The sequence below is a fragment of the Triticum urartu genome, chromosome 3A (genome assembly GCF_056163025.1).
Source record: "Triticum urartu cultivar PI428250 chromosome 3A, HENAU_Tu73, whole genome shotgun sequence".
In the NCBI taxonomy this organism is placed as follows: domain Eukaryota; kingdom Viridiplantae; phylum Streptophyta; class Magnoliopsida; order Poales; family Poaceae; genus Triticum; species Triticum urartu.
In genome coordinates, this window is record NC_141875.1 from 177071485 (window position 1) to 177097427 (window position 25943).

Below are 25943 nucleotides of genomic sequence, written 5' to 3' on the forward strand. Positions count from 1 at the left end.
ACCGCGTTGTGCTAACGCTTCTGCTTTCGGTCTACGAGGGTACGTGGACAACACTCTCCCCTCTTGTTGCTATACATCACCATGATCTTGCATGTGCGTAGGAAAATTTTGAAATTAGCACGTTCCCCAACAGAACGTGTCATGATAAACGGGATGGTGGAAAGTTGCATGGCAATATATCTTAGAATGGCTATGGAAATGCCATAATAGGTAGGTATGGTGGCTGTTTTGAGGAAGATATAAGGAGGTTTATGTGTGAAAGAGCCTATCATATCACGGGGTTTGGATGCACCGGCGAAGTTTGCACCAACTCTCAATGTGAGAAAGGGCAATGCACGGTACCGAAGAGGCTAGCAATGATGGAAAGGTGAGAGTGCGTATAATCCATGGACTCAACATTAGTCATAAAGAACTCACATACTTATTGCAAAAATCTACAAGTCATCAAAAACCAAGCACTACGCGCATGCTCCTAGGGGGGATAGATTGGTAGGAAAAGACCATCGCTCGTCCCCGACGGCCACTCATAAGGAGGACAATCAAAGAACACCTCATGTTTCAAATTTGTTACATACCATTTACCATACGTGCATGCTACGGGACTTGCAAACTTCAACACAAGTATTTCTCAAATTCACAACTACTCAACTAGCACAACTTTAATATCACTACCTCCATATCTCAAAACAGTCATCAAGCATCAAACTTCTCTTAGTATTCAAAACACTCATAAGAAAGTTTTTACAAATCTTGAATACCTTGCATATTAGGATTATTTAAGCAAATTACCATGCTATTTAAGACTCTCAAAATAATCTAAGTGAAGCATGAGAGATCAATATTTTCTATAAAACAAATCCACCACCGTGCTCTAAAAGATATAAGTGAAGTACTAGAGCAAAACTATATAACTCAAAAGATATAAGTGAAGCACATAGAGTATTCTAATAATTTCCGAATCATGTGTGTCTCTCTCAAAAGGTGTGTACAGAAAATATGATTGTGGTAAAGTAAAAATCAAAGACTCAAATCATACAAGACGCTCCAAGCAAAACACATATCATGTGGTGAATAAAAATATAGCTCCAAGTAAAGTTACCGATGGAAGTAGACGAAAGAGGGGATGCCTTCCGGGGCATCCCCAAGCTTTGGCTTTTTGGTGTCCTTAGATTATCTTGCGGGTGCCATGGGCATCCCCAATATTAGGCTCTTTCCACTCCTTGTTCTATAATCCATCAAATCCTTACCAAAAACTTGAAAACTTCACAACACAGAACTTAAAGTATAAAATCTCGTGAGCTCCGTTAGCGAAAGAAAACAAAACACCACTTCAAGGTACTGTAATGAACTCATTCTTTATTTATATTGGTGTTAAACCTACTGTATTCCAACTTCTCTATGGTTTATAAACTACTTTACTAGCCATAGATTCATCAAAATAAGCAAACAACACACGAAAAACAGAATCTATCAAAAACAGAACAATCTGTAGTAATCTGTAGCTAGCGCAAGATCTGGAACCCCAAAAATTCTAAAATAAATTGCTGGATGTGAGGAATTTATCTATTAATCATCTTAAAAAATAATTAGCTAAATATCACTTTCGAAATAAAAATGGCAGCAGTTCTCGTGAGCGCTAAAGTTTCTGTTTTTTACAGCAAGATTAACAAGACTTTCCCCAAGTCTTCCCAACGGTTCTACTTGGCACAAACACTAATTAAACACAAAAAACACAAAAAAAAAGAGGCTATAGAAATTATTTATTACTAAACAGGCGCAAAAATCAAGGAATAAAAATAAAATTGGGTTGCCTCCCAACAAGCGCTATCGTTTAACGCCCCTAGCTAGGCATAAAAAGCAAGGTTAGATCTAGGTATTGCCATCTTTGGTTTTAGGGAAGAAAAGAGCAAACTTGCTATCAATGGAATTAATCTTTATATTTTGATAAAGCACATGGCTATTAATGGTAGAAGAAAGATTAAGTATGTTACGGAAATTTGTATCTAAGCTAGCCTTCATCTCTTTGATAGATTCATTTTGGTAAGAGAGCAAAAGAGATGTAGATTCAACTTTCTCATTCATGGGGTGCCCAAATATGGTTTTCATCTTCTCATAAGTGTCTACGGCATCCCCTTCAAGAAAGCCTTCTTCAAATATAGAATCTAAGACATGCTTAAAAGAAGAAGGAAGGGCAATATAAAAGCTTTTTAAGTAAATTTCAATTTGGTATTGAGGCACATAGCTAGCCCTGATCCTTAATAGTCTATAGCAAGCATCTTTCAAATATTCATCAAGTAAATAATGAAAAATTTTGGAATCATCTTCATCAAAATTATTAAGATTCTCATTGATAACTCCGGTAGGTTTTTCCATAGTATCCTTATTTATGAGCTTAGTGAGAATAGAAGGGTTGTCCAAAGTACTAAAAGTTAGGAAAGAACCCCCAACCCTTTTTGATTCAGACATGGCGGAAGAAAAGCAGGCGAGAAAAAGAGAGGGCAAATAAAACAGCAAGGGTGAAGTGGGGAAGAGGAAAACGAGAGGCAAATGGAAAATAATGTAATGCGGGAGATAAGGGTTTGTGATGGGTACTTGGTATGTTGACTTTTGCGTAGACCTCCCTGGCAACGGCGCCAAAAATCCTTCTTGCTACCTCTTGAGCACTGAGTTCGTTTTCCCTTGAAGAGGAAAGGGTGATGCAGCAAAGTAGCGTAAGTATTTCCCTCAGTTTTTGAGAACCAAGGTATCAATCTAGTAGGAGGCTACGCGTGAGTCCCTCGCACCTACACAAAACAAATAAATCCTCGCAACCAACGCGATAAGGGGTTGTCAATCCCTACACGGTCACTTACGAGAGTGAGATCTGATAGATATGATAAGATAATATTTTTGGTATTTTTATGATAAAGATGCAAAGTAAAATAAAAGGCAATGAAAATAGCTAAGTGTTGGAAGATTAATATGATGGAAGATAGACCCGGGGGCCATAGGTTTCACTAGTGGCTTCTCTCAAGAGCATAAGTATTTTACGGTGGGTGAACAAATTACTGTTGAGCAATTGACAGAATTGAGCATAGTTATGAGAATATCTAGGTATGATCATGTATATAGGCATCATGTCCAAGACAAGTAGACCGACTCCTGCCTGCATCTACTACTATTACTCCACACATCGACCGCTATCCAGCATGCATCTAGAGTATTAAGTTCATGAGAATAGAGTAACGCTTTAACCAAGATGACATGATGTAGAGGGATAAATTCATGCAATATGATAAAAACCCCATCTTGTTATCCTCGATGGCAACAATACAATACGTGCCTTGCTGCCCCTACTGTCACTGGGAAAGGACACCGCAAGATTGAACCCAAAGCTAAGCACTTCTCCCATTACAAGAAAGATCAATCTAGTAGGCCAAACCAAAATGATAATTCGAAGAGACATGCATAACCAATCATACATAAAAGAATTCAGAGAAGATTCAAATATTGTTCATAGATAAACTTGATCATAAACCCACAATTCATCGGTCTCAACAAACATAGTGCAAAAGAAGATTACATCGAATATATCTCCACAAGAGAGGGGGAGAACATTGTATTGAGATCCAAAAAGAGAGAAGAAGCCATCTAGCTAATAACTATGGACCCGAAGGTCTGAGGTAAACTACTCACACATCATCGAAGAGCCTATGGTGTTGATGTAGAAGGCCTCCGTGATCGATGCCCCCTTCGACGGAGCTCCGGAACAGGCCCCAAGATGGGATCTCGTGGATACAGAAAGTTACAGTGGTGGAATTAGGGTTTTGGCTCCGTATCTGATCGTTTGGGGGTACGTAGGTATATATAGGAGGAAGAGTACGTCGGTGGAGCAACAGGGGCCCCACGAGGGTGGAGGGCGCGCCTAGGGGGTAGGCGCGCCCCCTACCTCGTGGCTTCCCTGTTGGTTGCTTGACGTAGGGTCCAAGTCTCCTGGATCACGTTCGTTCCAAAAATCACGTTCCCGAAGGTTTCATTCCGTTTGGACTCCGTTTCATATTCTTTTTCTGTGAAACTCTGAAATAGGCAAAAAACAACAATTTTGGGCTGGGCCTCCGGTTAATAGGTTAGTCCCAAAAATAATATAAAAGTGAATAATAAAGCACAATAATGTCCAAAACAGAAGATAACATAGCATGGATCAACAAAAAATTATAGATACGTTGGAGACGTATCAGATACACATATTCATAATGTTGAAGCCAAAAGATGCAGAGTTGATAATGATAGTGCAACTTATTTGTGGCACTGCTGTTTGGGTCATATTGTTGTAAAGCGCATGAAGAAACTCCATACTGATGGACTTTTGGAATCACTTGATTATGAATCACTTGGTACTTGCGAACCATGCCTCATGGGCAAGATGACTAAAACGCCGTTCTCCGGGACTATGGAGCGATCAACTGAATTGTTGGAGATCATACATACTGATGTATGTGGTCCAATGAATGTTGAGACTCGCGGCGGGTATCGTTATTTTCTGACCTTCACAGATGATTTAAGCAGATATGGGTATATCTACTTAATGAAACGTAAGTCTGAAACATTTGAAAAGTTCAAAGAATTTCAGAGTGAAGTTGAAAATCATCGTAACAAGAAAATAAAGTTTTTACGATCTGATCATGGAGGAGAATATTTGAGTTACGAGTTTGGTCTACATTTGAAACAATGTGGAATAGTTTCGCAAGTCACGCCACCCGGAACACGACAGCCTAATGGTGTGTCCGAACGTCGCAATCGTACTTTACTAGGTATGGTGTGATCTATGATGTCTCTTACTGATTTACCGCTATCATTTTGGGGTTATGCTTTAGAGACGGCCACATTCACGTTAAATAGGGCACCATCAAAATCCCTTGAGACGACACCTTATGAACTATGGTTTGGCAAGAAACCAAAGTTGTCGTTTCTTAAAGTTTGGGGTTGCGATGCTTATGTGAAAAAGTTTCAACCTGATAAGCTCGAACCCAAATCGGAGAAATGTGTCTTCATAGGATACCCAAAGGAAACTATTGGGTACACCTTCTATCACAGATCCGAAGGCAAGACATTCATTGCTAAGAATGGATCCTTTCTAGAGAAGGAGTTTCTCTGAAAAGAAGTGAGTGGGAGGAAAGTAGAACTTGATGAGGTAACAGTACATGCTCCCTTATTGGAAAGTAGTTCATCATAGAAACCGGTTCCTGTGACGTCTACACCAATTAGTGAGAAAGTTAATGATGATGATCATGAAACTTAGATCAAGTTGTTACTGAACCTCGTAGGTCAACCAGAGTAAGATCCACACCAGAGTGGTACGGTAATCCTATTCTGGAGGTTATGTTACTAGACCATGACGAACCTACGAACTAGGAAGAAGCGATGGTGAGCCCAGATTCCACAAAATGGCTTGAGGCCATGAAATCTGAGATGGGATCCATGTATGAGAACAAAGTATGGACTTTGGTTGACTTGCCCAATGATCGGAAAGCCATTGAGAATAAATGGATCTTCAAGAAGAAGATTGACGTTGACGGTAATGTTACTGTCTATAAAGCAAGACTTGTTGCAAAAGGTTTTCGACAAGTTCAAGGGATTGACTACGATGAGACCTTCTCACCCGTAGCGATGCTTAAGTTTGTCCGAATCATGTTAGAAATTGCCGCATTTTATGATTATAAAATTTGGCAAATGGATGTCAAAACTGCATTCCTGAATGGATTTCTGGAAGAAGAGTTGTATATGATGCAACCAGAAGTTTTTGTCAATCCAAAGGGAGCTAACAAAGTGTGCAAGCTCCAGCGATCCATTTATGGACTGGTGCAAGCCTCTCGGAGTTGGAATAAACATTTTGATAGTGTGATCAAAGCATATGGTTTTATACAGACTTTTGGAGAAGCCTGTATTTACAAGAAAGTGAGTGGGAGCTCTGTAGCATTTCTGATATTATATGTGGATGACATATTGTTGATTGGAAATGATATAGAATTTCTGGATAGCATAAAAGGATATTTGAATAAGAGTTTTTCAATGAAAGACCTTGGTGAAGCTGCTTATATATTGGGCATCAAGATCTATAGAGATAGATCGAGACGCTTAATTCGACTTTCACAAAGCACATACCTTGACAAAGTTTTGAAGAAGTTCAAAATGGATCAAGCAAAGAAAGGGTTCTTGCCTGTGCTACAAGGTGTGAAGTTGAGTAAGAATCAATGCCCGACTACTGCAGAAGATAGAGAGAAAATGAAAGATGTTCCCTATGCTTCAGCCATAGGCTCTATCATGTATGTAATGCTGTGTATTGTTGGGGAACGTAGTATTTTCAAAAAAAATCCTACGCACATGCAGGATCATGGTGATGCATAGCAACGAGAGGGGAGAGTGTTGTCTACGTATCCTCGTAGACCGTTCACGGAAGCGTTATATCAACGCGGTTGATGTAGTCATACTTCTTCATGATCCGACCGATCCAAGTACCGAAAGTACGACACCTCCGAGTTCCGCACACGTTCGGCTCGGTGACGTCCTCGCCTTCTCAATCCAGCAAGAGTGGTGAAGTAGTAGACGAGTTCCGGCAGCACGACGGCGTGGTGACGGTGTTGGTGAAGAACAATCTCCGCAGGGCTTCGCCTAAGCACTACGAAAACTATGATGGAGGATAAACTAGAGGGGACGGGGTAGCCGGCACACGGCTTGGTGTTTCTTGATGTGTCTTGGGTGCTAGCCCTACCCCTCTATTTATATGTTGAGCCATGGGGTCGAAACTTGGAGTAAAAGCCTCCACAAAGTCGGTTACACCCGAAAGGCAAGAGTCCTTCTCGGACTCCAGGGCCAGACGCCAAGGTTCCCGGCGTCTGGACCCAGACGCCAGGGACCCTGGCGTCTGGCCCCCGGACTCCGCAAAACTTCCTTTTGCGCTTTCCAAAAACCTTGTGGGCTTTCCCCTTTAGCCCAAATAAAGTGTTCTCGTACCCAAACATTTCGGGAAACATCCGGAACCCCTTCCGGTGAATTCTGGAACCCTTCCGGAGTCCAAACACTATTATCCCATATATCAATCTTTATCTCCGTACCATTCCGGAGTTCCTCGTCATGTCCGTGTTCTTATCCAGAACTCCAAACAACATTCGGTCACCAACATACATGAGTCATAGTACTATATCGTCAACAAATGTTAAGCGTGCGGACCCTACGGGTTCGAGAACTATGTAGACATGACCAAGACACCTCTCTAGTTAATAACCAATAGCGGGATTTGGATGCCCATATTGGCTCCTACATATTCTACGAAGATCTTTACCGGTCAGACCGCATAACAACATACGTTGTTCCCTTTGTTATCGGTATGTTACTTGCCCGAGATTCGATCGTCGTTATCTCAATACCTAGTTCAATCTCGTTACCGGCAAGTCTCTTTACTCGTTCCGTAATACATCATCCCACAACTAACTCATTAGTTGCAATGCTTGCAAGGCTTATAGTGATGTGCATTACCAAGTGGGCCCAGAGATACCTCTCCCACAATCGGAGTGAGAAATCCTAATCTCGAAATACGCCAACCCAACAAGTACCTTCGGAGACACCTATATAGCACCTTTATAATCACCCAGTTACGTTGTGACGTTTGGTGGCACACAAAGTGTTCCTCCGGTAAACGGGAGTTGCATAATCTCATAGTCATAGGAACATGTATAAGTCATGAAGAAAGGAATAGCAACAAACTAAACGATCAAGTGCTAAGCTAATGGAATTGGTCAAGTCAATCACATCATTCTCCTAATGATGTGATCCCGTTAATCAAATGACTACTCATGTCTATGGTTAGGAAACTTAACCATCTTTGATCAACGAGCTAGTCAAGTAGAGGCATAGTAGTGACACTCTATTTGTCTATGTACTCACACATGTATTATGTTTCCGGTTAATACAATTCTAGCATGAATAATAAACATTTATCATGATATAAGGAAATAAATAATAACTTTATTATTGCCTCTAGGGCATATTTCCTTCAGTCTCCCACTTGCACTAGAGTCAATAATCTAGATAACATCGCCATGTGATTTAACATCAATAGTTCAGATCACCATGTGATTAACACCCATAGTTCACATCGCCATGTGACCAACACCCAAAGTGTTTACTAGAGTCAATAATCTAGTTCACATCGCTATGTGATTAACACCCAAAGAGTACTAAGATGTGATCTTGTTTTGCTTGTGAGAGAAGTTTAGTAAACGGATCTGCAACATTCAGATCCGTATGTATTTTGCAAATTTCTATGTCAACAATGCTCTGCATGGAGCTACTCTAGTTAATTGCTCCCACTTTCAATATGTATCCAGATTGAGAATTAGAGTCATATGGATCAATGTTAAAATTTGCATCGACGTAACCTTTTACGACGAACCTTTTTGTCACTTCCATAATCGAGAAACATATCCTTATTTCACTAAGGATATTTTTGACCGCTGTCCAGTGATCTACTCCTAGATCACTATTTTACTCCCTTGCCAAAAACAGTGTAGGGTATACAATAGATCTGGTACATAGCATGGCATATTTTACAGAACCTATGGCCAAGGCATAGGGAATGACTTCCATTCTCTTTCTATCTTCTGTCGTGGTCGGGCTTTGAGTCTTACTCAGTTTCACACCTTGTAACACAGGCAAGAAATCTTTCTTTGACTGTTCCATTTTGAACTACTTCAAAATCTTGTCAAGGTATGTACTCACTGAAAAACTTATCAAGTGTCTTGATCTATCTCTATAGATCTTGATGCTCAATATGTAAGCAGTTTTACCGAGGTATTTCTTTCAAAAACTCCTTTCAAACATTCCTTTATGCTTTGCAGAATAATTCTACATTATCTTTGATCAACAATATGTCATTCACATATACTTATCATAAATGTTGTAGTGCTCCCACTCACTTTCTTGTAAATACAGGCTTCACCGCAAGTTTGTATAAAACTATATGCTTTGATCAACTTATCAAAGCGTATATTCCAACTCCGAGATGCTTGCACCAGTCCATAGATGGATCGCTGGAGCTTGCATATTTTGTTAGCACCTTTAGGATTGACAAAACCTTCTGGTTGCATCATATACAACTCTTCTTAAATAAATCAATTAAGGAATGCAGTTTTGTTTATCCATTTGCCAGATTTCATAAAATGCGGAAATTGCTAACATGATTCGGACAGACTTAAGCATAGATACGAGTGAGAAACTCTCATCGTAATCAACACCTTGAACTTGTTGAAAACCTTTTTGCGACAATTCTAGCCTTGTAGATAGTAACACTACTATCAGCGTCAGTCTTCCTCTTGAAGATCTATTTAATCTCAATGGCTCGCCGATCATTGGGCAAGTCAATCAAAGTCCATACTTTGTTCTCATACATGGATCTCATCTCAGATTTCATGGCCTCAAGCCATTTCGTGGAATCTGGGCTCATCATCACTTCCTCATAGTTCATAGGTTCATCATGGTCAAGTAACATGACCTCCAGAATAGGATTACCGTACCACTCTGGTGCGGATCTCACTTTGGTTTACCTACGAGGTTCGGTAGTAACTTGATCTGAAGTTACATGATCATCATCATTAGCTTCCTCACTAATTGGTGTAGTAGTCAGAGGAACAGATTTCTGTGATGAACTACTTTCAAATAAGGGAGCAGGTACAGTTACCTCATCAAGTTCTACTTTCCTCCCACTCACTTTTTCGAGAGAAACTCCTTCTCTAGAAAGGATCCATTCTCAGCAATGAATATCTTGCCTTCGGATCTGTGATAGAAGGTGTACCCAACATTTTCTTTTGGGTATCCTATGAAGACGCACTTCTTCGATTTGGGTCTGAGCTTATTAGGTTGAAACTTTTTCACATAAGTATTGCAACCTCAAACTTTAAGAAACGACAGCTTAGGTTTCTTGCCAAACCATAGTTCATACGGCATCATCTCAACGGATTTAGATGGTGCCCTATTTAACATGAATGTAGCTGTCTCTAATGCATAACCCCAAAACGATAGTGGTAAACCGGTAAGAGACATCATAGATAGCACCATATCTAATAAAGTACGGTTACGATGTTCGGACACACCATTACACTATGGTGTTCCAGGTGGCGGGAGTAGTGAAACTATTTCACTTTGTTTTAACTGAAGGCCAAACTCCTAACTCAAATATTTTACTTCTGCGACCATATCGTAGAAACTTCTATTTTTGTTACGATGTTTCTCCACTTCACTCTGAAATTCTTTGAACTTTTCAAATGTTTTAGACTTGTGTTTCATCAAGTAGATATACTCATATCTACTCAAATCATCTGTGAAGATCAGAAAATAATGATACCTGCTGCGAGCCTCAATATTCATCGGACCACATACATCAGTATGTATGATTTCCAACAAATCTGTTGCTCACTCCATTGTTCCGGAGAACGGAGTCTTAGTCATCTTGCCCATGAGGCATGGTTCGCAAGCATCAACTGATTCATAATCAAGTGATTCCAAAAGCCCATCAGCATGGATTTTCTTCATGCGCTTTACACCAATATCACCTAAACGGCAGTGCCACAAATAAGTTGCACTATCATTATTAACTTTGCATCTTTTGGCTTCAATATTATAAAAATGTGTATCACCACGATCGAGATCCAACAAACCATTTTCATTGGGTGTATGACCATAGAAGGTTTTATTCATGTAAACAGAACAACAATTATTCTCTAACTTACATGAATAACTGTATTGCAATAAACATGATCCAATCATATTCATGATCAATGCAAACACTAAATAACATTTATTTTAGGTTTAACACTAATCCCGAAAGTATAGGGAGTGTGCGGATGATCATATCAATCTTGGAACCATTTCCAATACACATCATCACTTCACCCTTAACTAGTCTCTGTTCATTCTGCAACTCCTGTTTCGAGTTACTATTCTTAGCAACTGAACTAGTATCAAATACTGAGGGGTTGCTATAAACACTAGTAAAGTACACATCAATAACATGCATATCAAATATACCTATGTTCACTTTGCCATCCTTCTTATCCACCAATTATTTGGGTAGTTCCGCTTCAAGTGACTAGTTCCTTTGCAGTAGAAGCACTCAGTTTCAGGCTTAGGTCCAGACTTGGGTTTTTTCACTTGAGCAGCAACTTGCTTGCCGTTCTTCTTGAAGTTCCCCTTTCTTCCCTTTGTCCCTTTACTTGAAACTAGTGGTTTTGTTTACCATCAACAGTTGATGTGCTTCTTGATTTCTACCTTCGTCGATTTCAGCATCACGAAGAGCTTGGGAATCGTTTCCGTTATCCCTTGCATATTATAGTTCATCATGAAGTTCTACTAACTTGGTGATGGTGACTAGAGAATTCTTTCAATCACTATTTTATCTGGAAGATTAACTCCCACTTGATTCAAGCGGTTGTAGTACCCAGACAATCTGAGCACATGCTCACTGCTTGAGCTATTCTCCTTCATCTTTTATCTATAGAACTTGTTGGAGACTTTATATCTCTCAACTCGGGTATTTGCTTGAAATATTAACTTCAACTCCTGGAACATCTCATATGGTCCATGTCGTTCAAAACATCTTTGAAGTCCCTTCTAAGCCGTTTAAGCATGGTGCACTAAACTATCAAGTAGTCATCATATTGAGCTAGCCAAACGTTCATAACATCTGCATCTGCTCCTGCAATAGGTTTGTCACCTAGCGGTGCATCAGGGACATAATTCTTCTGTGCAGCAATGAGGATAAACCTCAGATCACGGATCCAATCCGCATCATTTCTACTAACATCTTTCAACTTAGTTTTCTCTAGGAACATATCAAAAATAAAACAGGGGAGCTAAACGCAAGCTATGGATCTACAACATAGATATGCTAATACTACCAGGACTAATTTCATGATAAATTTAAGTTCAATTAATCATATTACTTAAGAACTCCCACTTAGACAGACATCCCTCTAATCCTCTAAGTGATCACGTGATCCATATCAACTAAACCATGTCCGATCATCACGTGAGATGGAGTAGTTTCAATGGTGAACATCACTATGTTGATCATATCTACTATATGATTCACGCTCGACCTTTCGGTCTCAGTGTTCCAAGGCCATATCTGTTATATGCTAGGCTCGTGAAGTTTAACCTGAGTATACCGCGTGTACAACTGTTTTGCACCCGTTGTATTTCAACATAGAGCCTATCACACCCGATCATCACGTGGTGTCTCAGCACGAAGAACTTTCGCAACGGTGCCTACTCAGGGAGAACACTTGTACCTTGATAATTAGTGAGAGATCATCTTATAAAGCTACCGTCGAACTAAGCAAAATAAGATGTATAAAAGATAAACATCACATGCAATCAAAATATGTGATATGATATGGCCATCATCATCTTGTGCCTTTGATCTCCATCTCCAAAGCATCGCCATGATTTCCATCATTACCGGCATGGCACCATGATCTCCATCATCTTGATCTATATCAATGTGTCGTCACATGGTCGTCTCGCCAACTATTGCTCTTGCAACTATTGGTATCGCATAGCGATAAAGTGAAGCAATTATTTGGCGCTTACATCTTATGCAATAAAGAGACAACCATAAGGCTTCTGCCAGTTGCCGATAACTTCAACAAAACATGATCATCTTATAAAACAACTTATATCTCATCACGTCTTGACCATATCACATCACAACATGCCCTGCAAAAACAAGTTAGACGTCCTGTACTTTGTCGTTGCAAGTTTTATGTGGCTGCTACGGGCTGAGCAAGAACCGTTCTTACCTACGCATCAAAACCACAACGATAGTTTGTCAAGTTAGTGCTATTTTAACCTTCTCAAGGACCGGGCGTAGCCACACTCAGTTCAACTAAAGTTGGAGAAACTGACACCTGCTAGTCACCTGTGTGCATAGCACGGCGGTAAAACCAGTCTCGCGTAAGCGTACGCATAATGTCGGTCCGGGCCACTTCATCCAACAATACCGCCAAACCAAAGTGTGACATGATGGTAAGCAGTATGACTTATATCGCCCACAACTCACTTGTGTTCTACTCGTGCATATTACATCAACGCATAAAACCTGGATCGGATGCCACTGTTGGGGAACGTAGTAATTTCAAAACTTTTCATATGCACACGCAGGATCATGGTGATGCATAGCAACGAGAGGGGGGAGTGTTGTCTACATACCCTCGTAGACCGTTCGCGGAAGCGTTATATCAACGCGGTTGATGTAGTCGTATGTCTTCACAATCCGACCGATCCAAGTACCGAAAGCACGGCACCTCCGAGTTCAGCACACGTTCGGCTCGGTGACGTCCTCGCCTTCTCGATCCAGCAAGAGGGGTGAAGTAGTAGATGAGTTCCGGCAGCATGACGGCGTGGTGATGGTGTTGGTGAAGAACAATTTCCGCAGGGCTTCGCCTAAGCACTACGAAAACTATGACGGAGGATAAACTAGAGGGGACGGGGTAGCCGGCACACGGCTTGGTGTTTCTTGATGTGTCTTGGGTGCTAGCCCTACCCCTCTATTTATATGTTGATCCTTGGGGTCGAAACTTGGAGTAAAAGCCTCCACAAAGTCGGTTACACCCGAAAGGCAAGAGTCCTTCTAGGACTCCAGGGCCAGACGTCAGGGTTCTCGGAGTCTGGATCCAGACGCCAGGGACCCTGGCGTGTGGCCCCTGGACTCCGCAAAACTTCCTTTTGCGATTTCCAAAAACCTTGTGGGCTTTCCCCTTTGGCCCAAATAAAGTGTTCTCGTACCCAAACATTTCGGGAAACATCCGGAACCCCTTCCGGTGAATTCCATAACCCTTCCGGAGTCCAAACACTATTATCCCATATATCAATCTTTATCTCCGGACCATTCCGGAGTTCCTCGTCATGTCCGTGATCTTATCCGGAACTCCGAACAACATTCGGTCACCAACATACATAACTCATAGTACTATATCGTCAATGAACGTTAAGCGTGCGAACCCTACGGGTTCAAGAACTATGTAGACATGACCGAGACACCTCTTATGTCAATAACCAATAGCGGGACCTGGATGCCCATATTGGCTCCTACATATTCTATGAAGATCTTTATCGGTCAGACCGCATAACAACATACGTCGTTCCCTTTGTCATCGGTATGTTACTTACCCGAGATTCGATCGTCGGTATCTCAATACCTAGTTCAATCTCATTACAGGCAAGTCTCTTTACTCGTTCCGTAATACATCATCCCGCAACTAACTCATTAGTTGCAATGCTTGCAAGGCTTATAGTGATGTGCATTACTGAGTGGGCCGAGAGATACCTCTCCGACAATCGGAGTGACAAATCCTAATCTCGAAATAGGCCAACCCAACAAGTACCTTCGGAGACACCTGTAGGGAACCATTATAATCACCCAGTTACATTGTGACGTTTGGTGGCACACAAAGTGTTCCTCCGGTAAACGGGAGTTGCATAATCTCATAGTCATAGGAACATGTATAAGTCATGAAGAAAGCAATAGCAACAAACTAAACGATCAAGTGCTAAGAAACTTAACCATCTTTGTGTAACATCCCAAATTTGCAATTTGGAATGTTATACACTAGATCATCATGCATATCATATTTTCATGCATTTTGGTTGATCCTAGAAATTTCACGCAACTCAAGGACCACGGAGAGAGTTGGAGATTTCGTTATTTTCATATTTGAGTTCTCTCAAATTTTGCAAAAGAGGATCATTTGATTTATTTATTTCATCTTCAATTATTTTTTCCAATATCAAAAAAATGAGAGAGGGAATAATATGACTTTCCCAAAGTTAGGAAAAATGAAGATCTAATGAATAAATAGAATTTTGGTTTTGCCGGAGTTTTGTTTGCTTTTAATTGGATAGGGAAAAATGCGCGTTTTCAAAAAATTGCATTCTAGGTCCGGAGTAAAGTTCATTTTGTTCGGCTCATTTTTAGGAGTCGGGGAAAATTTACTTTAGGAATTTTGGAGTTCGTTTAGCCTTTCTTTCTTTTGTTTTTCTGCGCGCGAAACCGTTTTAAAAAAAAGGCAGAGCCAGCGCCCGCCTGGGCCGAGGCCCAGCCGGCCGGCCCGGCCGCCGCCGCCTTGCGCGCCAGCCCGCCCGCCGCCCCAGGCCGAGTCCTAGAAGGACTCTAGGCCGCCGCCGCCCCCCCTTTCTTGCCCCCTGCCCCAAGCAAGAGACCCCCCCACCTATATAAATACCAACACCCCCCTCTCCAACCAAGCCGCAGCCACCGCCGCCTATAGCCGCCGCCGCCGCCTAGCCGCCGCCGCGGCCCTTGCCCCACCACCGCCGGAGTTCCGCCTCACCGGCGGTAGCCCCGCGCCGCGCCTCGCTCTTTCTCCTCGCCTCGGTTCGGTTTTTCTTGAAAGAACCGTTCCATTTCCTTTCCGTTTTCTTTCCGGTTTTTCTTTTCGGTTTCTTTTCCGAAAACCCTAGATCGGTTTTCGTTCTTCTTTCAGACCGTTCGTCTCAACGAACGTGATCACCGATTTTTCCCGGTTAACGACGCTCGTTCGTTTAACCGTTCGTCTCTTTCTTTTCGTCGGATTTATTCCGCAATCGTGATCTCAGATCCGATCTTCGTTCTAGTCTTTCTTCCCGCTCGTTTATCGGAATCAGGTGATTCAAGCGCCTGGAGTTTCGTTTCGAAACCGCCGTTCCGTCTAATCAACTTGAACAAGCCTTTGCTACAGTAAAATTTGACCTAGTTTCAACTTGCTAGAACCGAGTTGTTTTCTTCCGCCGTTTGTTTTCCGCTTCTTTGTTCGTTCGTTCTTTCTTTGCAACCGGAGTTCTTAAGTTGAACTTTCTGGTTCGTTCTCTTGTTTGAGTTTTACCTGTGCATTAGATGAGTACTTATTGTGTGCTTGTTGTTTGTCTGCGATAGATCACCCGGATTGCGCCGCTTGTTACTTCGAAACCCTAGTTCTCGTGGATCATCAGCAAGGCAAGTAACACTTTGATCATACCTTTTCTACAACCCATGCTTTATTGCATTAGATCAATCCTCTCACATTGCATGATTAGGATCTAATTAAATTGTGGGATGGGAAGTAGATGAGGTAGTACCTATTACCTGTATTATTATGAAACCTTTGGGAGTTACTTCTACGTTTGCTTATTATGCCATGCTATGCTAGTAGACGTGGATTGGGTGAGTGATATCCATGAGAGATGTGAGTTTGATAATTTAATGGTTTACCTAAGGTGGCAACTTAAACACACATCTGGGTGGATTGAGGCACCTGATGTCTATCAGGACTTGCCTGTTTTTATTTCGGACCACCACCCAGGCTCAAAGGGATCATAAGATCATTCATGCTAGTAACTTCCGTGTGCAGCCACAAGCCATTATGGGCTCTGGCATAGTTGACTAAGTCGTGCGAACTCTTACAGTGGTAGACTAGCAGATGTAGGGGATATAGGTGGTACGGTCTACCCGATCGTAAGGTGCTAGCGCTTCTGAAAGACTATGTCTCGGTCATCCGTCTTCTCAAACACCCTGTAGTGCGAGAAACCAAACGGAGGCGATCGAGTCTTGTGGGGAAAAGTGCGCAAACCTCTGCAGAGTGTACAAACTAATCATGATTAGCCGTGTCCCCGGTTATGGACAACTTGAGTATCTAGTACTTGAATATCATGTGAATCTCATCACGTTACTTCTAATTAATGTTGTTGGGTTTTAATTGTCCACTTAATTGGGATCGGAATGCTGTCAACCATTCTCGATGTTTAACAACTACCATGATAGTTAAATAAATTTATTCCTTTGCAGTAGGGAAAAACTGGCTTTACGCAAAACTATAACCATAGAGCTTTCCACCAGCCATATATGCATATAGTATAGCTGTTTCATTCCATTACTCTCTATGTGTTACATTGCCAGCATATTCCATGTGCTGACCCGTTTTCGGGTTGCAACTTCTCATGTTGCAGACTTTTCAGACGACGAGTAAAGTGCTTTTAGGTCGTGGTTCTATACTCAGTGATGCCGTTGGAGTTGGTGGACCCATTTATCTTCCGAGTCTTCCGCTGTTATCGTTATTAGATGGCCTTAAGCCATATTTATTGTAATAAGTTCTCTTTGAGACAACGATGTAATAAGTGTGTGATTGCCACTCTGCTATAAATCCTTCAATGTACTGTGTGGTGTCAGCATTACTGATCCAGGGATGACACCGGAGCACAGTAGACTTGATCCATTCGGGTCGGGTCGCCACAGAGATGGTATCAGAGCACACGCTGACTGTAGGACACGACCACTAAGTTAAAGCCATAGATCACCATTCTCTTCTCATTTTCTAACTCCTCATCTTGTCTACTCTTTTAGGATGACGAACGCGAAGATTAAGTACGCTCAACCGGATGAAGGCACACCTTTTGGATTTCACTTGAAGGAAGTCACCAAGTACCTGAACATTGGATTACCAAGCTTCACGGGAACCTTCAATGCCACTCTGCCTGAAGAGGAGCGCTGGAAGATTCAAGCTCACGTTCCGGGAAGGACATTCGCGCCAATCACGAAGCCCATAGATAGTGTTTTCAATGCACCAACCTGGAGTCTGGGAAGGAGCATGGCAGCTCATATCACCATGGGACGCATTGGAGATGTTTATCAAGAAGACCTCAAGGACACTATCTACCAGATTTGCGGACGCCGAGATGAACAATGGGAGTTAGTCAGCACCAAGAAGGATAGATCCATTGCATCTTTCATCCGGGAGTTAAACCAGCACATTCGACGCCACGAGAACCAGATGTGCAACGATATGATAGAGTTGAAGAATGCGAAGGCAAGGATCATCGAGCTAGAAGGAGAACTGAAGTCTACACGCAAGGACTACATGGACGAGATCGTAGCTCTAGCAAGACACAATGGCGATCTTAAGCAGGAGATTGAAGAACTCAAGAGAAAGTTAGCATCCAAGGAGGAAGACGAGTACGTCGCATGTCCGGACAACTACATCATTATCGACGACACCGATTCGGATCCAAGTGAACCCGACTTTGAAGACGAAGCTGGAGCAGATATCATGGAGTCTTCCACCGGTTCAAATTTCTAGATGACCACCAGATAGTAGTAGTATTCCCCCATGTAAACACAATAGTTCGAGCACTTTTGCGATAGTTAGACCGATTGTAAGCCCTTGTTTGATTGAATGAAGTGATTTTGTGTGCATTTGCTCATGTGCATTGGGGTAGTGTTTTCCCTTTAGACCTCACTCTATTCTTAATTCTCGTCTTTTCTAAACCCTCAGATGCCTCCGAGATGTGATAATGGATTTCCACCAGAGCTCACTGAGTTGATCCAGCAGCAGAATCAATTGATGCAGATGTTAGTCCAGAACCAGCAGAACAACAACAACAACCCACCACCACCACCACCTGTTGACCACTTAGCCCGTTTCCTTAGGCTGAATCCGCCGGTGTTTTCCAGTAGCACCGAGCCAATAGTAGCAGACGATTGGCTCCGCAAGATAGGAAGGGAGTTGACCACTGCAGGATGCACAGATGGTGAGAAAGTGAAGTTTGCCGCTCACCAGCTTGACGGACCCGCGGCAGCATGGTGGGAGAATTTCACAGCCACTTACCCAGTTGACACTGTCACATGGGATCAGTTTCAGCAAGCTTTCCGCACTGCCCATGTTTCAGCAGGAGCTATGGCCATAAAGAAGCGTGAGTTTCGCAACTTACGCCAAGGAGGAAGGACAGTTGGCCAGTACGTTGACGATTTCAGCAAGTTAGCACGTTATGCCCCAGATGACGTTGCTACGGATGCAGCTAAGCAGGAGAAGTTTCTGGATGGACTGAATGATGAAGTAAGCATGCAGTTGATGGTAGCGAGTTTCAACAACTACCAGGAGTTGGTAGATCGTGCCATCATGATTGAAGGGAAGCAACAGCAGATTGAGAACCGTAAGAGGAAGTATGGACAGGGGAAGTATAACTCTGGAGCCCAGCAGAAGCCCCGTTTTACCCCTAAACCGGGATTTCAGTTTCAGCATACCCATGGAGGAGGTAGTTCGCACAACCATAATGGCCACAAGAATGGTAATGGGAATGGAGGAAGCAACGGCCAGAACCGTACCACCCCATCGACCCCAACCAAGAGAGACCTGAGTCAAGTCACCTGTTTCAAGTGTTCCAAGACCGGACATTATGCCAATGAATGTCCTGAAGGCCAGAATGGAAATGGCAATGAAAGCTTTGGGAAAAAGCCGAACCCTTTCAATAGGGGACAGGTGAACCACGTTAATGTGGAGGAGGTTGAAGATCAGCCTGATGCAGTAATCGGTAAGTTTCTGGTTAAGTCATTTACCGCACTCATTCTTTTTGATACTGGTGCATCGCATTCATACATATCAAGGGGATTTGTGGATAAATATAACCTACCAACCCAAGCCCTTAGGTCACCCATGTTAGTAAGCTCACCAGGAGCGGAGTTTATGGCTAGACGATGGTGTGATCGGTTACCATTAAGGATTGGTAACTATGTGTTTCCCTTAGACCTAATAGTATTGGAATCTCAAGGATTGGATGTGATAATAGGCATGGATTGGTTATCAAAGTATGAAGGAAACATTGAATGCGCTAGTAAGTCAATTTTGCTTACCACACCAGAAGGAAGAAGGATCAAGTATGTATCCCGGCATGTGCCAAACAGGACACAAGTAAATTGCCTAACAGGAGTCGTGCAGGAGGAAGTACCAGTGGTGAAGGATTACCCTGATGTATTTCCTGAGGAATTGCCAGGAATGCCACCGGATAGAGACATTGAGTTTTTGATTGAGTTATTGCCAGGTACAGGCCCAATATCGAAGCGACCGTACCGGATGCCAGCAAAGGATTTGGTGGAAATTAAGAATCAGATTAAGGAGTTATTGGATAAAGGTTACATTCGCCCAAGTTCTTCGCCTTGGGGATCACCCGTACTTCTAGTGGAAAAGAAGGATGGATCATTAAGGATGGTTGTTGATTATCGAGGATTGAATGAAGTAACCATCAAGAATAAGTACCCACTGCCAATGATTAATGATCTGTTTGATCGTTTGCAAGGAGCTAAAGTGTTTTCCAAGATCAATTTGCGATCAGGGTACCATCAATTGAAGATTCGAGAGCAGGACATACCTAAGACAGCATTCACCACAAGATATGGACTGTATGAGTATACCGTTATGTCATTTGGATTGACTAACGCACCTGCCTATTTTATGAACCTGATGAACAAAGTGTTTATGGAGTTTTTGGATAAGTTCGTCATAGTGTTCATTGATGACATCCTGGTTTATTCAAAGAATGAAGAGGGGCATAAGGAACATTTGCGTTTGGTTTTGGAGAAACTATGGGAACATCAGTTATACGCCAAATTCAGCAAATGTGAGTTTTGGTTGAAGGAAGTTGGATTCCTCAGACACGTTATATCCGGAGAAGGTATAGCAGTTGACCCCACTAAGGTTGAGACCGTAACCGAATGGGAATCACCAACGACAGTTGGAGAGATCCGGAGTTTTCTTGGACTCGCAGGATACTACCGGAGGTTCATTGAGAACTTTTCAAAGATTGCAAAGCCTATGACTGAATTGTTGAAGAAGGATACTAAGTTCAATTGGACTGAGGAATGTGAGGCTAGTTTCCAGGAATTGAAGAAACGCTTGGTTACCTCACCAGTATTGATTTTGCCAGATCAGACCAAGGATTATGAGGTGTATTGCGACGCTTCACGTCGAGGACTTGGAGCAGTGCTTATGCAGGAAGGAAGAGTTGTTTCGTATGCTTCACAGCAACTGAAGCCTCATGAGTTGAATTATGCCATGCATGATTTGGAGTTAGCAGCCGTAGTGCATGCATTGAAAACGTGGAGACATTTCCTCATTGGAAATCATTGTGAGGTGTTCAGGGATCACAAGAGTTTGAAGTACATTTTCACGCAGAAGGAGTTGAACCTCAGACAAAGGAGATGGTTGGAGCTCATCAAGGATTATGACATGAGATTGCATTACCATCCCGGAAAAGCTAATGTAGTAGCTGACGCATTGAGCCGTAAGAGCCATGTCAATACTCTAATGACGGGAGAAGTACCAAAGGAGTTAGCAGAAAACCTTCGTGAGCTATGTTTGGAAATAGTTCCGAGAGGCTATGTGGCAGCATTGGAGATTCAGTCGACATTGATGGATAAAATCAGAGAAGCTCAGAAATCTGACAAGGAGATTGCTGCTATAAAAGAGAAATTGAGCGAAGGAAAAGCAAAGGGATTTCGTGAGGATGAGCACGACACCCTATGGTTTGAGGACCGTGTTTATGTGCCAAATGACCCGGAGATCAGGAAGTTGATTTTGCAAGAGGCACATGATTCACCGTATTCGATTCACCCAGGGAATACCAAGATGTATTTGGATTTGAAGGAAACATTCTGGTGGACCGGAATGAAGAAGGATATTGCAGCATATGTAGCAGTTTGTGACGTATGTCAGAGAGTAAAGGCAGAGCATCAGAAGCCAGCAGGATTGTTACAAACATTGCCGATACCCAAATGGAAGTGGGATAAGATAGGCATGGATTTTATCACAGGATTGCCAAGGACTCGTTCAGGCTATGACTCGATATGGGTAGTAGTTGATCGTTTGACAAAGGTAGCACATTTTATTCCAGTTAAGACCACTTACACCAGTGCTAAGTTGGCGAAGATATACATGACTAGGATCATTTGTTTGCATGGAGTTCCGAGGAGTATCATATCAGATAGAGGAACCCAATTTACCTCAAAGTTTTGGAATCAGTTGCATGAAACTTTAGGAACCAGACTGGAGTTCAGCACAGCTTTTCACCCGCAGACAGATGGACAGACCGAGAGAGTCAATCAGATTTTGGAAGATATGCTGAGAGCTTGTGCACTAGATTATGGATCTAGTTGGGACGATAACTTGCCGTATGCGGAGTTTTCTTATAAAAATAGTTACCAAACCAGTTTGAAGATGGCACCTTTCGAAGCTTTATACGGAAGGAGGTTCAGGACACCGTTGTCATGGGACGAAGTTGGAGACCGTCAATTCTACGGACCAGATTTGATTAAGGAGTCTGAACGGAAAGTTAAGTTGATTCGCGATAGGCTCAAGGTAGCCCAGTCCAGGCAGAAGAGCTACGCAGATTCTAAACGCAAGGAGACAGTCTACGAAACCGGAGACAGAGTTTATCTCCGAGTATCCCCACTTCGAGGAGTTAAGCGCTTTGGAGTTAAGGGAAAGTTAGCACCGCGTTTCGTTGGACTGTACAAGATCTTGCAATGTACGGGAGAAGTCGCTTATAAGTTGGAATTACCAGAGGGACTGTCAGGAGTTCATGATGTATTCCATGTCTCTCAGCTGAAGAAATGTCATGCCAAGATGGCGGAGGTACCGCTAAGAGATACCGTGCCACTCGAAGCGATTCAGTTGAAGGACGACTTAACGTATGAGGAGAAGCCAGTCAAGATTCTCGATTATGCCAGCAGAGTTACCCGCAGCAAGGTTCTCAAGTTTTGCAAAGTTCAGTGGAACCACCACACAGAGGATGAAGCCACCTGGGAAAGAGAAGAAGATTTGCTCAAGGACCACCCTCACCTATTTTCTAGCCAACCCGAATCTCGAGGGCGAGATTCATCTTAAGGGGGGTAGGTTTGTAACATCCCAAATTTGCAATTTGGAATGTTATACACTAGATCATCATGCATATCATATTTTCATGCATTTTGGTTGATCCTAGAAATTTCACGCAACTCAAGGACCACGGAGAGAGTTGGAGATTTCGTTATTTTCATATTTGAGTTCTCTCAAATTTTGGAAAAGAGGATCATTTGATTTATTTATTTCATCTTCAATTATTTTTTCCAATATCAAAAAAATGAGAGAGGGAATAATATGACTTTCCCAAAGTTAGGAAAAATGAAGATCTAATGAATAAATCAAATTTTGGTTTTGCCGGAGTTTTGTTTGCTTTTAATTGGATAGGGAAAAATGCGCGTTTTCAAAAAATTGCATTCTAGGTCCAGAGTAAAGTTCATTTTGTTCGGCTCATTTTTAGGAGTCGGGGAAAATTTACTTTAGGAATTTTGGAGTTCGTTTAGCTTTTCTTTCTTTTGTTTTTCTGCGCGCGAAACCGATTTAAAAAAAAAAGGCAGAGCCAGCGCCCGCCTGGGCCGAGGCCCAGCCGGCCGGCCCGGCCGCCGCCGCCTTGCGCGCCAGCCCGCTCGCCGCCCCAGGCCGAGTCCTAGAAGGACTCTAGGCCGCCGCCCCCCCTTTCTTGCCCCCTCCCCCAAGCAAGAGACCCCCCCACCTATATAAATACCAACACCCACCCCCCTCTCCTCCCAAGCCGCAGCCACCGCCGCCTATAGCCGCCGCCGCCTAGCCGCCGCCGCCGCCCTTGCCCCGTCGCCGCCGGAGTTCCGCCTTGCCGGAGGTAGCCCCGCGCCGCGCCTCTCTCTTTCTCCTCGCCTCGGTTCGGTTTTTCTTAAAAGAACCGTTCCGTTTTCTTTCCGGTTTTTCTTTTCGGTTTTTTTTCCGAAAACCCTAGATCGGTTTTCGTTCTTCTTTCGGACCGTTCGTCTCAATGAACGTGATCACCGATTTTTCCCGGTTAACGACGCCCGTTCGTTTAACCGTTTGTCTCTTTCTTTTCGTCGGATTTATTCCGCGATCGTGATCTCAGATCCGATTTTGTTCTAGTCTTTCTTCCCGCTCGTTTATCAGAATCAGGTGATTCAAGCGCCTGGAGTTTCATTTCGAAACCGCCGTTCCGTCTAATCAACTTGAACATGCCTTTGCTACAGTAAAATTTGACCTAGTTTCAACTTGCTAGAACCGAGTTGTTTTCTTCCGCCGTTTGTTTTCCGCTTCTTTGTTCGGTTCGTTCTTTCTTTGCAACCGGAGTTCTTAAGTTGAACTTTCTGGTTCGTTCTATTGTTCGAGTTTTACCTGTGCATTAGATGAGTACTTATTGTGTGCTTGTTGTTTGTCTGTGATAGATCACCCGGATTGCGCCGCTTGTTACTTCGAAACCCTAATTCTCGCGGATCATCAGCAAGGCAAGTAACACTTTGATCATACCTTTTCTACAACCCATGTTTTATTGCATTAGATCAATCCTCTCACATTGCATGATTAGGATCTAATTAAATTGTGGGATGGGAAGTAGATGAGGTAGTACCTATTACCTGTATTATTATGAAACCTTTGGGAGTTACTTCTACGTTTGCTTATTATGCCATGCTATGCTAGTAGACGTGGATTGGGTGAGTGATATCCATGACAGATGTGAGTTTGATAATTTAATGGTTTACCTAAGGTGGCAACTTAAACACACATCTGGGTGGATTGAGGCACCTGATGTCTATCAGGACTTGCCTGTTTTTATTTCGGACCGCCACCCAGGCTCAAAGGGATCATAAGATCATTCATGCTAGTAACTTCCGTGTGCAGCCACAAGCCATTATGGGCTCTGACATAGTTGACTAAGTCGTGCGAACTCTTACAGTGGTAGACTAGCAGATGTAGGGGATATAGGTGGTACGGTCTACCCGATCGTAAGGTGCTAGCGCTTCTGAAAGACTATGTCTCGGTCATCCGTCTTCTCAAACACCCTGTAGTGCGAGAAACCAAACGGAGGCGATCGAGTCTTGTGGGGAAAAGTGCGCAAACCTCTGCAGAGTGTACAAACTAATCATGATTAGCCGTGTCCCCGGTTATGGACAACTTGAGTATCTAGTACTTGAATATCATGTGAATCTCATCACGTTACTTCTAATTAATGTTGTTGGGTTTTAATTGTCCACTTAATTGGGATCGGAATGCTGTCAACCATTCTCGATGTTTAACAACTACCATGATAGTTAAATAAATTTATTCCTTTGCAGTAGGGAAAAACTAGCTTTACGCAAAACTATAACCATAGAGCTTTCCACCAGCCATATATGCATATAGTATAGCTGTTTCATTCCATTACTCTCTATGTGTTACATTGCCAGCATATTCCATGTGCTGACCCGTTTTCGGGCTGCAACTTCTCATGTTGCAGACTTTTCAGACGACGAGTAAAGTGCTTTTAGGTCGTGGTTCTATACTCAGTGATGCCGTTGGAGTTGATGGACCCATTTATCTTCCGAGTCTTCCGCTGTTATCGTTATTAGATGGCCTTAAGCCATATTTATTGTAATAAGTTCTCTTTGAGACAACGATGTAATAAGTGTGTGATTGCCACTCTGCTATAAATCCTTCGATGTACTGTGTGGTGTCAGCATTACTGATCCAGGGATGACACCGGAGCACAGTAGACTTGATCCATTCAGGTCGGGTCACCACACTTTGATCAATGAGCTAGTCAAGTAGAGGCATACTAGTGAAACTCTGTTTGTCTATGTATTCACACATGTATTATGTTTCCGGTTAATACAATTCTAGCATGAAAAATAAAAATTTATCATGAAGTAAGGAAATAAATAATAACTTTATTATTGCCTCTGGGACATATTTCCTTCATGTACCAGACCTGATGTGTGCCTTGCTATTAGTTTAGCAGGGAGGTACCAATGTAATCCAGGAGTGGATCACTGGACAATGGTCAAGAACATCCTGAAATACCTGAAAAGAACAAAGGATATGTTTCTCGTTTATGGAGGTGACAAAGAGCTCGTCGTAAATGGTTACGTCGATGCAAGCTTTGACACTGATCCGGACGATTCTAAATCGCAAAGCGGATACGTGTTTTTATTAAACGGTGGAGCTGTCAGTTGGTGCAGTTCTAAACAAAGCGTCGTAGCGTGATCTACATGTGAAGCGGAGTACATAGCTGCTTCAGAAGCAGCAAATGAAGGAGTCTGGATGAAGGAGTTCATATCCGAT